At 48.1% G+C, this 16,061-nt stretch overlaps 1 protein-coding gene across 13 annotated transcripts in view; it reads right to left on the bottom strand.

Moving 5' to 3' along the window:
- The window catches only part of WDPCP (WD repeat containing planar cell polarity effector), a 2,510,630-nt gene that overhangs the window by 1,502,808 nt on the left and 991,761 nt on the right, over window positions 1–16,061 (bottom strand). The window lies entirely within an intron of this gene.

The following is a 16,061-nucleotide window of genomic DNA, read 5'->3' as shown; positions in this document are numbered from 1 at the left end:
GACTTTGCGAAGCTTCCTGAAGTCATTCAATCCCCGTACATTCCAAGTCAAGAGTCTTAATTGTGTATGTTCCGGCTCCCTCAGTGCCGCGATCTCGGAAGTATCAGTCCCACCCGCCATGGTTGAATTTAATAAAGTTGTGGAACAGATGCACGTTCACTGCGGCAACACAGTCAAGCAGGAGAAACGGAGGGGGAGCTACAGCTGCATGTAAATTGGGAGGTCCCCGCAGATATTGGCAAAGCACATTTTCAATCAGGAACAAGAAAAACAGTCCAAGTCCAGAAACAAACCCCAGCATTCCACCCCCCTCCCACAGCTGACCCTCCCCAACTCGGCCATGCAGGTCCCTGTCCCACCCGCCCCTCCCCAGTAACCAGTCCAGAAACCCCATAGCCAACGGCACGTGGGCAAAGGTAGCCAGCCACTACAGACTCACCTAGTAAGTCACAACTCTGGAACCCTAAGTCCCCACCCCCCGCCGTACACCATCTAGTATGCATCAGCCCATCAAGCCGTAGACACAATTTCTACATTTCCCCCAGCTTTGCCGGGAATAAACTCCCCCCCCCCCCACCCGCCCTCGGTGCATCAACCACAACCCATCAAACGATAATAGGCCAGAAAGAGCAACAGTCACAATGGATGCAGTCTAGCACAACAAGGGACAATAACTGTGCACACGCCCCATACCCTCTGTTCAGTGACATCTCGGCAGTGAATAGTTCCTACAGATCCAGAACACTCCAAGCACACACGACCTCAAAAAGGAACAATTGGCAAACACTGTACCACAGAGCAGTCATCGCCAGGTCACTCCTGATTGTCTACTTGTTGCTGATCAGATTCTTCCTGGTTATCCGCCTCCTCTTCCGGCCTTTCTCGAGCCCATTTCTTCAATGCTTTTTGCAACTCCGCAGGGTCCGTGAAGATGTGCGAATGGCCCTGCCTATTCACACGCAGTTTGGCTGGGTACAGCATGGCGTAATCGAGGCCCATGTCTCTGAGTCGTTTCTTATGTGGAGCAAAGTGTTTTCGCGCCTCCTGAACCCGGGCCGTGAAGTCAGGGAAGATGGAAATCACTGATCCCTCGAAGTGCAGATCTCCCTTGGAACGTGCCAACCGAAGTGCCGTGTCCCTGTCTCTGTAATTCAACAGCTTCGCTATAATTGGTCGCGGAGGGAGACCCGGATTAGGACGCGGGCCCAGTGACCGATGAGCTCGTTCGACCACGAACATGGATGAGAACACTCCTTCTCCAAGCAGGTTAGTGAGCAGGGTTTCCACGAACTGCTCCATTCTTCCGGTCTGAGTGGTCTCCGGCAGGCCAAGGATGCGGAGGTTGCACCGACGGGACCGTGCTTCCAAATCCTCTGTCTTATCTTGCAGAGTTTTGATCAACGCCTCCGCCCGGCGTCTAGCAGTATCCAAGTCTGTCTGGGCCTCCTCCACCTCCGTGATGCGCCTTTCCGCCATGTCATGCCTCTCTGCGTGTTTGTCGAGACGCTCCGCCATGCGGTCCATCCTATATGACATGGCGTCCATCTTGGCCCCCAGCGCCGTGATGTTTGTCTGGATATTCGATTCCATGGAGCGCAGCATCGATTTTATCTCCGAATTATCCTCCTGGCGTTCCCCCGCAGGCAACACCTCATCCTGGTGAGCCTGTGGGCTCATCACTTGGACCCTCCGCTGAGAAAAGGGGAGCTTGCTCTGGGTCCTGTCTCCCTTCCCCATGTCTCCTTTGGTCCTGTTGTGCCCTCGCCGCTGCACGAAGTAGTGTCTGGCCACAAAGGGAAGACTGCTGCCTCCAAACCACTATAACAGCACCACTGTGACTTTAAGGAGGTAGTCCAGCGCCAGACACGGGCCTCTAGATCGCCGCGCCACCGCTGGGCCGGCGGCGCAGCAGGTCCGCCTCCACCAGATAGTGCAACCGCCGTAATCAGCGCGGCGGGGCCCGGGCCTCGTGTGGGATAAGCAGCAGGAGAGCGGGGGAGGTGCGCAGCTCCCCGAGTGCCCGTGATCTAGGTAAGGAGAGGGGCAAATCCCGGGCCAGGCGGACCGATCAAGGCTCTCTGGGTGGGTAGGGAGGGGGAGTCCACTAGTCCCGTCGCTCCCCCTTCCTCTGCAAGGATCTGGGACTGCAGCCTCGTGTGCCTCAGACGCCCCGGGTCCGCGGAAGGCCGCGCGGGCGCCCGGCCCCCTCCCGGCCCCTCACCGCTAGTTGGAGCGAAGTCCGGGTCCACAGCACCAATATTGCCGGCCGCACTCCCCGCGGCAACACCTCCGATGCCTCGCTGAACTCAGCGGAGGGTCCCGATACCTGGCGGTGCAGCCGCCCAGTCTCCGCCGCACGTCGCTGCACGCAACGCGGGCACGTCGCTGCTGGAGACCGCGGATCTCGGGCCTGCCAAGCGTCCCAGCGATGCAGCCCGCCCACTCCGCCGGAGTTGAAGGGAGCAGCCACAAGTCGGGTCAGCCAAGTCCCCAGGAGATCCGCAACACTTTAGGGGGGAGAGGGGGTCGCAGATCGTGGATTGAGGCAGGATAATGAAGGATTGGAAAGACGGTGTCGGCGGAGCCCCGGGACTATGCGGCCATTTTCCGCGGCTGCTAGCTCCGCCCCCTCCGATGGTCGCCTTTTCGCTCGGCTCCCGCAGCCCTCCATCCTGACTGCTTATCCTGTCTTTTATCCTGTCCCGGGACGGCACAATTTTGGGGAATTGGAAACATTACGGCTTGTCTGTACTTACCATCTGACCCCGGGGTCTTGACGTGCAGTGGCTCCGGAGTTCCGGCCTCCGAGAGATCGGGGCCTCTGCGAGACTTGGACCGGGACCTGGCCGGTGGGATCCGACGGCTCTCGGCCCCGGCCGAGAGCGAGAACCAGTGTTGGGAGCCGACGTGCGAAGATCCCGGCGATCCTGACCCGGACCTGTCCTGCTGGTCGCGTGGCAGACATGGGTGAGAAGCCCCGGGACCTGATTCTGAGAGGGGGTCTCCCCCCGCCGCTGCTTTGTCCGGCGGCCCTGGTCCTCGAGGCCCGGACTCCGCTTGTTTGGGGCACCGGTGCTGGTGCGGGCGGAAACCCGTTTTGGGCGGACATCCTTTTGGCATCGAGGCCGCCCTTGCTGGGACCCCCGGCGCTTGTAAAGTCCTACATTTGAGAACTGTTATTTCCGGGGGTCCTCGTGGGCGGCGATTGGGCTGATTCACGAAATGGCGGCCGGCCCTCTGTATCGAGAGTCACCTTGTGGCGGCGGGCCCGAGTTGCCTGATTGTGTGGGGATCGGATCTGGTGGGCGAGAGCCTACAGTCGGAGATATCCTGGAAGCCCTCAGATCCCTGTACGCTTCCCTGGCCTTGGGCGTCTCGGTGGGTCCACCACGATCCGCCGCCATTTTGGGCGGCCGTTTCTTCTTGTCGCCCTCTTGTTTCGATGCCTCCGTTGCCTCACCCCCCTCGATTGACCTGAGTGTCTCCACCGCTGATCGAAGATCGTGTAATGTGCTGGTGACTTTGGGGCGCCCTGCTTTTCAAGGTTCAGACCACGGGGACTCGGATGCTGTACTGCGACCCTGTTTGACATTGTTGCCTGGAATTATGGGTGGACTTCCTCCTGTGCCTGCTTCGATGACTTTGCCTGTGTTTAAAAATGGGACCACCTCGCCCGCTCCAGTGGCGCAACTGAACTCCTGTTTCTCATGGCTCGTGCTTCGATTGTTGATGCATCGATACTTTCAGTTTGAACTATTGCTCACTTGTCGATCTATCTACTCCCCACGTAGCTATGCTAGTCTCCATTCCACTCGATTTTCTGCTGACTTCGTATTTCGTATGTGGTTGTACATTGCCATGTGGTGGGTGGGGTTTGTCGCTCGGAAGGGTTGGGGGTGAAATGTACGACTTCTGCTTGATTCCCAGTATGCGATTTCGTTGCACACTTGTCTCTGATTGTAGAGGGGTGGGAGGTCCCCTTCTTCTAATATTTGGTGGCGCGTGATGGGGTGACATCCTGGTTTGTTTTTTGATTGTAATTGTCCGGTTGGGCGGAGGGCTGTGGCCTATTGTTTGTATTATAGCTCTTCTGCTCCTCCCTCCTGTTTTCTTTCTCCGCTTTTGTGGTCTTTTTGTCTCGTTTTTCATTCTTTCTTCTTGCTATATTTCGGGTTCTGGTTTAGGGCGACAGGCACGCTGTTTGAAGGGTAGGCCGTAGCCTTCTACAGGGGTGCAGGGTGGGACGGGTGGGTTGGGTTCTGTTTTTTGTTTGTCTTCTGGTTCTATGGCCCTTTTGTATATCTTTTTCGTGAGGCCGCGTCTGTCCCGACCTCCTATGGTGTGTTTCGGGTAGGGGTATGGCATCGTTACTCCTCCTGCTACATTTTGGCTATCCTTTCATCCGATTGCCATGCCCCACTTGGACCGTTAATCCTTTTGTCTCCTGTCCTCTCACCGTGGGGTGCCGTGTTGGCGTGTCTTTTACCTTTCTTTTTTCATATTTCCCTATTCCCTTTTATTGTTTGGTTTTTCTTCCCTCCATTTTCCTTTCCCTTCCTCTTCCCCCCCCCCTACCTAGTCCCCCTTCCCTTTTTCCCTCCCTGTGTCCCAGAGGGTACTGTGACGGGCGGGTTTTCATGCATTGTCTTCCGATCCCACTGTTCTGGCTTGGTAGTGTCCCGGGTGGCGGGCGTGTTATGAGGATAACGCTCAGGGGTTGACTGTATCTCACATATCCTGATTTCTTGAATGCATTGTGTTGTCTCCCTGATATTTTGCCCCACGCCCCCTTCTTAATGTTGAGGTTGATTACGGGATATCGGATGCCTCCGTATTGCAATTGTGCCTGTCATATGTCCTCTCCCCTTATTGTAAAATTAAGCCTTCTTTACTCCTGTGTTTTAGCCCTTTAGTTTCTGTATTTCTTTTTCCCTATTGCGATTATATGGCCTCTGCTTTGTGTGGATTGAATGTGTACTATTCGCCTGATGACTCCTGACTGTTTTGTACACTGCGGCCGGCCGGCTTGGTTGTGGGCCTCTATTTGTCTTCTTTGATATCAATAAAGGTTTTAAAAAAAAATAAATATATATATATATATTAAAGGCAATACAAACAAAATCCAACTCCCACCCCGACCCTCCCCCCGATCGCACAACACATTTTCTCTAGCCGGAGCCGTTCCAAGGTTAGACCAATACCCACCAGGACTCCATCGTCCATCTCTCTCTCTGAAACCCCCTCAATGAACCCCACCCTAGAAAGGCGGGTCCCTCTCAGACGGGACCGGATCCAGGAGCAATCCCCTATAATCCGCCCACCTTTTCCATATTTTACAGTGTTTGAGGGAGCACCCCCTGGTGATGAAAATGGGCTTCTCTAGGTCCATGCAGAAGTCCAGAACATTCTTCCAGGCAGTTAGTGTTGGGGGGCCCCGGTGCCTTCCACGCCCTTGCTATGTCTCTTTTGGCGAGTGTAAGACTTAACAGCAGCATATGACATTTGTAGATATTGCCTCCACACCCCTCCATAATATGTAAAAGCACTAGCTTCGATGAGCGGGGAAGATCCCAGCCCAGCACCTCTGATAGGCAACTGAAAACCCCTCTCCAGAAACGATCCGAAGATAGACACTGCCAAACCGTGTGTATTAACGTACCCTCTTCTCGCTCACATCAAAGACACACAGGCGTGGCAATCAACCCTGCCCTCCACAGATGCATAAAGGTATAATAAATCCTATGCAGGTACTTAAATGGAAGCAGGCGCACCGCTATGGCCGCTCCTCGCGGGGCAGCCAGAGCCTCCACCCAATCCTCTTCCTTTAAGGGGCCTAGATCTCCTACCAAATCCTCGCATAACCAGGGTTTGATATATTATCGAGATCTTACGATATGGTAGTTCGCCCATAAAAACTTTGGCTTTCAGAGGACTAAACTCAGCCGAAGACTCCAGTCCCACCAGACTAGGCTGTAGAGGATGGCGAAACTGCAGGTACTTGTAAAACTGAGACTTCGGCATATTAAATTCCGCCTGAAGGTCCTGGAAGGATCTCAACGCGATACCCGTTATGACGTCGCCCAGGACTGATATTCCTATGGGATCACTGACACAATATAGAATGACAAAATATAGACTTACCAAAATATAGTCACCAAAATATAGAATGCCAAAATATCGAATTCCTATCTACAAACAGGTAAGTACAAAAATATCGAATCCAAAATATAGTCTGTAAAAAATATAGTCAGTCAAAATATCGAATTTTTTTAAATGTCTTAAAAGTAATTTAAAATTAATGAAATAATAAATATAATTAACTAAAACATACTTAAAAATACTCAAATAACCTTAAAATTAAGATATAATTAATTTAAGTTATTAATAAAAAATTTACAATATTTTACCGTAGGATAGCAGGAGGGTAACATTTAATATTACCACTCCAGTGAGTGCAACAGTAGGGAAAGCGTTGGATAGCGTAGGGGTAAAAAATACTATTCCCACTCCAGTGAGTGCAACAGTAGGGAAAGCGTTGGATAGCAGAAGGGTAAAAATTACTATTCCCACTCCAGAGCGTGCAACAGTAGGTAAAGCGTTGGATAGCGGGAGGGTAAAAATTACTATTCCAACTCCAGAGCGTGCAACAGTAGGGAAAGCGTTGGATAGCGTAGGGGTAAAAATGACTATTCCCACTCCAGAGAGTGCAACAGTAGGGAAAGCGTTGGATATTGGAAGGGTAAAAATTACTATTTCCACTCCAGAGAGTACAACAGTAGGGAAAGCATTGGATAGCGCAGGGGTAAAAATTACTATTCCCACTCCAGAGAGTGCAACAGTAGGGAAAGCGTTGGATAGCGTAGGGGTAAAAAATACTATTCCCACTCCAGAGAGTGCAACAGTAGGGAAAGCGTTGGATAGCGGGAGTGTGAAAATTACTATTCCAACTCCAGATAGTGCAACAGTAGGGAAAGCTTTGGATAGCGTAGGGGTAAAAATTACTATTCCCACTCCAGAGAGTGCAACAGTAGGGAAAGCGTTGGATAGCATAGGGGTAAAAAATACTATTCCCACTCCAGAGAGTGCAACAGTAGGGAAAGCGTTGGATAGCGGGAGGGTGAAAATTACTATTCCCACTCCAGTGAGTTTAACAGTAGGGAAAGTAATGATTTAATATATTATTAAAAATAAATTAAATATTAATACCAATAAAACATTAATTGAAATTAATAACCAATTTAATATTATGTAATAATTAGAAATACAACTACATATTAGTTATTAAAAATTAATAACCTATGCATAATTATTTAACAACTAATTAATTTTCAATAACAAAAACTAATTAATAAAAATTAATACCAATTAAAAATTAACAGTAAATCAATTATCAATACACAAAAAGTATTTTTAATATGTAATTAATTACAATTACATTACTTCCAACCCTATTCCCCTATAAACCCACATCCCACTACAGAAAATACATTAAATCAATCATAATTATCAAATATTTAATACAAAAGAATTACCAATTAATAAAAAATAATTGCCAATTAATAGAAATTAATTACCAATTAAAAATTAATTAACAATAAATTTAAAATCAAAACCAATAAATGAAAAAAATTATTTACTTAATTACAATTAAATTACTTCCCACCCTATTCCCCTATAAACCCACAACCCGCTACAGAAAATAAATTTAGAAAATTAACATAATTAACAATTAATCAATTAATACAAATTAATTGGCAATTAATACAAATTAATTACCAATTAAAAAACAACAATACATTCAAAATGAATACCAATAAATAAATAAAAATATTTAATTAATTACAATTAAATTACTTCCCACCCTATTCCCTTATAAACCCACAACCCGCTACAGAACTAAAAAGCAAAATTTAATTAAAAATTAATAATAATTGCTAAAAATTAATATTTAATTTAATATAATTAAATTACTTCCCACCCTATTCCCCTATAAACCCACAACCCGCTACAGAATTAAATTATGCACAAATTAAATAACATAAAATTCATTACTTAAAATACATTAAACATACATTACAAAAATTAATAGACACTTTTCACACATATACTAACATACAAAACACTTTAAAAAAATGTATATTATTAAAAAATCGATATATTTAATGCCTATATTGTATACTTCGATATTTTGACTTCTATATTTTGAAAATCGATATTACTTCCCTTAAATTCGATATTTTTAACCACTATATTGTGTCCATTCGATATTTTGTCCATTCTATATTTTGGAATCGATAAAATGACTGTTTACCATTCCTATGTGGTCCCATGCTCATAAAATACTTTTAAAGGGGAATTGGACAACAAGGGTAGGTATGAGTAGGGAAGGTATTTAATAGGATATGAAGGAGGATTTAATGCGGAGTAATCTGTGTGCTCTGTGTTATAGGTGTATCAAACTCCAGTGTGAGACGTATCGTGCCTGAGGGAGAGAGGTCACAAAGAAACACTGTGGCACTTGTTTTACAGGGGTACTAGTCCCCCTAGTGAGACCTTGTGAAAGTAGCTAGAATTATAGGCATGTATCAATGTATGTGTCGTTTGGTTTCAGGTCTCCCTTTCCCAGATTTTCCCACGCTAATTCCTTTCCCTCACTTGATCGCCTCAATACTCTGTACCTCATGTGTTAGAGTTGGGGATATCGAGAAGTGGACCCCTTTGAGCATCGACCAGATCCAGAGGAGTTCCCGTGGTTTTGACAGAATTACGCACCCACGAAAAACACTCCTCCTGGTCCGAGCGATTCACAAAGATGGCTTCTTTGGAGGAAGTACGGCAGGCATTAGTTGCAGTGCAACAAGAATTAGCAGCTTCTAGAGCTGAGGCAGACGCCCTTAGGGAAGGAGTGGATAGGCAATCCAGGAACCCGTTTGATGCTTCCACCTCTCAGATCCAAGTACACGTCCTCCGCCTATACCTTTGGCTAGCCCTGGACGGTATTCTGGGGATCCCTTGAAAATACAGACCTTTCTGACACAGATAACGTTGAACTTTTCGTGCAAACCCGCCTCCTTCCCTACCAATCACTCAATGGTGGCGTTTGCCATCTCTTATTTGACAGGACACGCTGCCAATTGGGCAGTCCCCTTGGTAAAGCGTGACGATCCGGTACTGTCCGATTGGAACGCCTTTCGTAGGGTGTTCGATCGATGGGCAACATCATTCTGCTCTGACAAGGAGCTGTTTGAGCTGAAGCAGGGAAGGCAGGATCTTATAACATACTTGACTTCTTTTAACTGGTTGATAGCTCAAACCGCATGGCTGGAAGAAAAGCGTTTTTCACTCTACTACCAGGGATTACGAGACGACATGAAGGACGTGTTGGCCCAGATTGATCCCCAACCCACCACTTGCACAGACTTAATGAATCTGACCCTACATTTAGATCACCAACTGCAAGAAAGGGAAGGGGAGCGCAGGAGAGGAGACAGGACAAGTGGTTATGTCGAGAAAGGGAATAGACCACTGACCACTTCTAGTGATACAGTACCAGAACCAATGGAAGTAGGAGCTATCAGAGCTCCTTTATCCAGAAGAGAGAGAGAGAGTCTAGAGTACAGGGCCTTTGCATGTACTGTGGGAAGAAGGGCCATTACGTGAGGGAATGCCCCCATAAACCCAAGGGGTCGGGAACATATTGTTCCAACGCAAAGGTGGCAATCACGGCTAGTGTTACTGAGGACACCTCTATGATGGGAGCAGAGGTAGAAGCATCACAGAGACAGGAAGTAAAGTTGCCTTCACTGGCGGTTATAAACGCCAAGGATACCAAATCCCACATGGTGCTATCTATGATTCTTACCACAGGTCACTAAATGCACCAAGTGTGGGTGATGATTGATTCAGGGGCACAGGGAACTTTGTTGATACCGGGTAAGTAGAACGGTTAGAACTGTGACGCATACCTAGAGAGACCCCATAGAAGTATTGGCCGTGGACGGTAAACCCATCAAGTCAGGTCCCATCATCGAACAGACGAAGAGAGTAGGGTTGGTTTTGAAGGGGGAACAACAAGACCATGTAGAAGACATTACATTGAACATTATCAAAGCACCACTATATGAGGTTATACTGGGTATGCGGTGGTTATGGCAGCACAATCCCTGGGTAGACTGGAAAAAGAAGACTGTAGCTTTTTAGTCAGAGGAGTGTAGGTTGAACTGTTTGCATACTCCCGGTTCTCACCTTCTGGCTCTTTCACAGAGGTTATAACCAAGTGGGGGGGTCACTGTTCGCGCTATGAGGTCATGCTCACACTCAGATAAGATAAAGGGTAAAGCCAGAGATCCTAGAGAAGGAAGAAAAAACTAAGTACGGTCTTGGACCCTCTCAAAGTGAAGCAGGGAGGAGGGGGGGGACACTTATTGTCTCTTGTTGCCCTCACACACCCCGGAGGATGTCATGCTTCATCATCGGGCGGTGCTCCTCGTTGGGCCGGTGCTGCAATGCCCTACGGGTCCCCTGAAGGGACGCTTTTTCTGAGATCTTTTAAGAGAACAGCTGTTTGATGAATGCGGGTATGTAGAGAGGGTCCTTCTATCAGTGATGATGCAGGTGGGGGAGTGGATAAAAATGGCTAGGGGATACCAAAGGGCAGTAATTTTCTTAGTGATATATGGGTTCCCCTGTCATACTAAAAAACCCGAAGGTTGTGTGTTACAATATGGGTAATAATTTACCCTGGGTAACAAGGTGTGGTCAGGTTGACATGTTTCGTGCTAGCGTGGTCAGGTAGATCCAGTGCGCTTCATCAGGACCAGTGCAGAGATAAATAGAAATATTTGTGTAGTCTAAAAAGTGCAAGTGTAGGTGTAGGGGGTAGCTGGCCCCCTATGCTATGCTGTAGGTGCACGCGGTTCTAAGCTCTTACTAAAGCGCCCCAGACAATTAGTCTTCTCTCCAGTGAGACCTAAATACTGGTGGAGCATTACTCCATGGGTGGCGGCGTAGGTATCACCGTCGACTCACGGTGGTTCTGTAGAAGAAAAGGCGCTGCTCAGCACCTACCCACCATACACCGGCCCGGATCTGATTTCATACCTGAGGCCGCCCAAGACGGTGCTGTGTGTAGGCGCCTTTGTATGCCTAAATACTTTACGTTTGCGCGAGATGGGCTGACATTGCTCCTGCTGGTTGTGCTACCGGTTCCTTATACTGGATTGAAGGGTCTGGATTATTTTAGGATCTGGTGAATGCAGTAATTTGCTTGGTACTCTGTCCAAAGAATATTTGGTTTCGACTGCCGTAGGACCCACAGGATATTCGGATTTTGTACTTTTCCTTTTTTGCTACTTGCAACCACCTATATCAGCTTGTGACATTTCAGTACTTTTAAAGGGGAATTGGACAACACGGGTATGTATGAATAGGGGAGGTATTTAATAGGAAATGAAGGAGGATTGAATGCGGAATAATCTGTGTGCTTTGTGTTATAGGTGTATCCTCCTCCAGTGCGAGACGTATCGTGCCTGAGGTAGAGAGGTCACAAAGAAACACTGTGGCTGGTGGAACTTGTTTTACAGGTACTAGTCCCCCTAGTGACACCTTGTGAGAGTAGCTAGAATTGTAGGCATGTATTAATCTATGTGTTTTTTGGTTCCAGGTCTCCCTTTCCCGGCTGTTTCCACCCTAATTCCTTTCCCTCACTTGATCGCCTCAATACTCTGTACCTCATGTGTTAGAGTTGGGGATATATCGAGAGGTGAACCCCTTTGAGCATCGACTGGATCCCGAGGAGTTCCCGTGGTTTTGACACTTCCCATGAGTCGATGCAGGTGGAGGCCTATGCGTCATCACGGGGACTGCCATTCCTCTATAATACTACTTCTGTGGAGTGAGGCTGCCGATTATTCAGTTTGTAGTTTGGCATTCCTGGCAAGCTGGTCTGGCAAGGGTGTCTGTGACACCGCATTTTCCTTTGTTCCTATACCGGGGGTTTGTGGTTACGCTGTGCGCCTCTTGGTTCACAGGTTTCGTGTTGAGCGTTATTCATTGCTCTCCCTTCTGTTGGCGGGTCCTTACGTGGCCCTTGCAGAAAGGGAGAACTGGTCAGCTTCTCGTATTCTCCTCTGTTGGCTATTCTCGGACGAGACTTTGCAGAGGAAGGGAGGAACTGTTATTGGAGTGATTTCTCTCAGTTGGCGAGTGGGATATTGGACTCATGGGGAGAGGAACTTTCAGGGACAGATCGGCACACGGAAGTGTGAGTTTTACTATAAGACTTTGTTCCTACTTGCACAGGTAGAGTGAAGCTAACTCTTTTGGAGTCCTGACGATGAACGTTTTGTCTATTTATGGCTACGTGCTCCTATCGGATTACTGATAAGTATCAGTTGATATTATTCATTGACAGTGCTCATATTTTTGTTTCTTATTCGAACCTTCTGACAATGGTGTTTTGGATTATATACATACATAAGCTATAACAAAGAATAGCTTGGTTATTATCTGCACTAATGTCTTTCATGCTCTTTTGGTATACTTATTAACAGGGGGGAAAGTGTGGGGACTCTAGAGAACGCGCTAACACCACCCCTGTGATTCCTGGCATGGCAAAGAAAGGGGTATGTGGTTTCAACTTAAGAGCTATAAAAAATCCTCATTAGAACCAAAGGATATTCATGGTCTATCTCTCTCTTCCTTTTAGTTTTCCACATCACCACACTGCGAAGAACCAATCCAATTTTCTGTACAGTTATTTTGTTTTACAGGTAGGGTTCTGGTACTCTAGAGTAGAGGGGAAGGTTTATTGTGAGAAGAGAAAGTCACTCTGACATTTACATCTCAGTAATTGTGTGTTGTTTATTACAGATCACCCTCCCTGCTGACCCCTTCCTCACCTTCCCCCACTTAATCACTTCAATAGTCTGTGGTATTATATATGTCAGACTTGAAGCTATTGAGAGGAGGACCCATTTGAGCATCAAACCAACCAAAGGAAGCTCCAAGGAATTTCACAGTGTTTTCCACTAACTCCGTGAAATTACGGAACCCAGGGTTACTACTGAGGTGAACGGAGCGGGGCCAAAACGACGGAGCTTCAGGTTATTTTGCACATTTGCATACTCTTAGTCATTTAAAGGGAGAACCATGGACTCTGCTCTCACCAGAAGAGGCCAAAAAAGACCCACTCATCACATTCACTACAAATTAAGCTCTGTGTGAAACACGTGCTGGGAGGGGGTATGGCCCTTAACCAAGAAGGTGCTCCACGCAAAGAGATATAGTATGGTACTTTATTCTATCTGTAACCAGTCTTGCAAAGTATCAGGGGTTTAAACAACAAAAAGGGTCCACAGTCTTAGATAGGTATGACTTCCTGCTTCGGCCGGTGTGGATCGTCTTGCTTCAGAGGTCCACTCCTCCAGTGTCAAGGATATCCGGCTCCAGACGTCACTCGAAATAAAGAAAGGATAACTGGGGTTACTGGTGTGGACAGACCACTGGGCAAGAAGGAGGAGGAAGTGGGGAGTGAGGGGGATCACCAGCGACCGTTACCAGGGCGAAAGTACGTATACCGCTAGCGTCGGAGTGAACACACACAACGAGGGGTGCAAAGAACAGCTCACGCCAGTGCACAGGTCCCGTGACCGCCCACCACCCCTACTCGTTCCCTCCCTGTGAGAAGACTAGCCCCCGTAGCCTAGCCCGTACCTTGTGGAGCCACACTTCTCCTCCTGAAGCGTGGTTCCGTTGGCCTCCCGGCTTCCCTTCTCCTTGGGGCGAAGCGCCTTCAACGTCCTTCCTGGATTCCGGGGTCGCTTTCACCTTCTCTTCTCCGGGTATCGCGCAGTCCTGACGAGGCTCCCTGAACGGCTCCTGTCCTTTCCATCCGCTCGCCGCCTTCTCTTCCTGTTCTCGCTCTATGAGCGCCGACGTCGTTCCTGATTGGAGGGAGGCTGACGAGGGTGGTGACGACAGCGACGGAGTTCCCTCCTCCAGGAAAGCCCACTCTGTATTAAAGGGACCGTGTCCGAAGGGAGGCTGTGGCGGAAAGGAACACGGGTTAATGTCGTCACCGTCACCCGACCCGTGGCAGGTAGGGACCCCCTGACACATCCCTCCCCCAGGATTTCCCCGATCGGGGGAAAGAGGAAAGCGGGATAGAAAGTCAGCGTTCCCCTGCTCCGAACCCTTGTGATGTCGGACCTCGATCTGAAAAGGTTGTAGAGCCAAAAACCATCTGAGGATACGGTCATTGTGTCCCTGGTTCCTTTGAAGCTAAGTCAGTGGGGCATGATCCGTATACAAAACGAAGGGCCTTCCCTCGAGATAGTACCCGAGTTTTTCCACACTCCAGCGGATCGCCAAACACTCCTTCTCAATGGTGGAGTAGGCCAGTTCTCTGGGAAACAGTTTACGGCTGATGTAAAAAATCGGTCTTTCCAATCCATCAGCGTCCTCCTGAGAAAGAACTGCCCCGACACCCACCCCTGAGGCGTCTGTCTGGAGGATGAAGGTTTTTGTGAAGTCCGGAGACACCAAGACAGGTGCTGTGGTAAGGACAGTTTGTAATGCCCGAAAGGCGTTGGTTTCTTTGGGAGTAGGAGCTGGTAACCTAGGGGACGACTGGGTTTTCTTTAACAGGTCTGTAAGAGGTCCAGCCATATCCGCAAACTGGGGAATAAACCGCCTATAGTATCCTACCAGGCCGAGGAATGCTCTCATGTCTCTTTTGGTTTTTGGATAGGGTACTTCCAGGATAGCTTTCACTTTTTCTATTTGTGGTTCTATCAACTTGTTCCCTAGGAGGTAGCCTAGATACTTCACCTTTCTGAAGGCAACCCTAGTCTATTTGGCGTTTATGTGGAAGCCTGTTTGTCTGAGACTAGAAAGTATGTTCTCAAGATGTTTTGTATGGTCTTCCCATGTCTTACTGTAGACAACGATATCGTCCAAGTAAGCGGACGAATACTGCTGATGGGAAGACAAGACTTTATCCATTGCCCTTTGGAACGTCGCCGGAGCGCCGTGCAGCCCAAACGGAAGCACAGTGAAATGGTAGTGACCAGAGGGCGTGGAAAAGGCGGTTTTCTCCTGATCTGCCGAGTTTAGTGGAATCTGCCAATACCCCTTGGTGAGGTCTATGGTTGTAATATACCGAGCTTCACCAAGACGTTCTAACAGCTCGTCGACTCGAGGCAGAGGGTATGCGTCTTGTTTAGAGACCCTGTTCACAGCTCTGAAGTCAATACAAAAACGAATACTGCCATCTGGTTTGGGGACTAGTACTACCGGAGAACACCAGTTGCTGTGCGAGGGGAACAATGACCCCAGAACGCAGCATCTGGTTGACCTCTTCTTCGAAGGCTGCTCTTCTGGCTGCAGGGACACGGTAAGGTTTTTGTTTTACTACCGTCCTGGGAATAGTGGGTATGGAGTGGATCGCTATGTTTGTTTTTCCTGGCTGATCTGAAAAGATATCAGAGAAACGGAGCAGAAGAGACAATACTTCTTTCCGTTGCTCTTCAGTTAAGTCAGGATTTATAGGACTGTTGTGAACAGTATGAGGAACGGTTGTAAGAGTATGGACCGCTTGGGGAGGTTTTCCCAACCATTTTTTTAACAAATTTATGTGGTACATCTGGGTTTTGTTGCCCTTAAGGCGTAGGACATACGTGGTTTTACCGATTTTCCTGCATACCTCAAAAGGACCTTGCCATTCCTTCCTGAGCTTGTGTGTTGACGAAGGCAACAAGACCAAAGGCCAATCGCCAACGTCAAGTTCCCTCCATTTTTTTCCTTTATCATAAAAGGTCTTTTGTCTGTTCTGGGCTATAGCGAGATGATCGTGAGCCAGGGTTCTAAGTTTGTGGAGTCTGGTTTGTAGTTGTCGGTTTAGCCAGCCTATACAACAAGCCGTTTTTTTCGATGAACGTGGGATAGGTTCTGTTGACAGGGTCCTGAGGTGAACGGGCAATGTGCCAAGCGTTAGTGAGAGAGGCGTCATTTAACTGTGCAGTTCTAAAATGGGTGTCCCCAGCCCACGGTTCAGAAGCAAG

This window comes from Lissotriton helveticus, chromosome 6 (genome assembly GCF_964261635.1).
Source record: "Lissotriton helveticus chromosome 6, aLisHel1.1, whole genome shotgun sequence".
Classification (NCBI taxonomy): domain Eukaryota; kingdom Metazoa; phylum Chordata; class Amphibia; order Caudata; family Salamandridae; genus Lissotriton; species Lissotriton helveticus.
The sequence above is the reverse complement of the archived record's forward strand: the minus strand, read 5'-3'. Positions and strand labels throughout refer to the sequence as shown.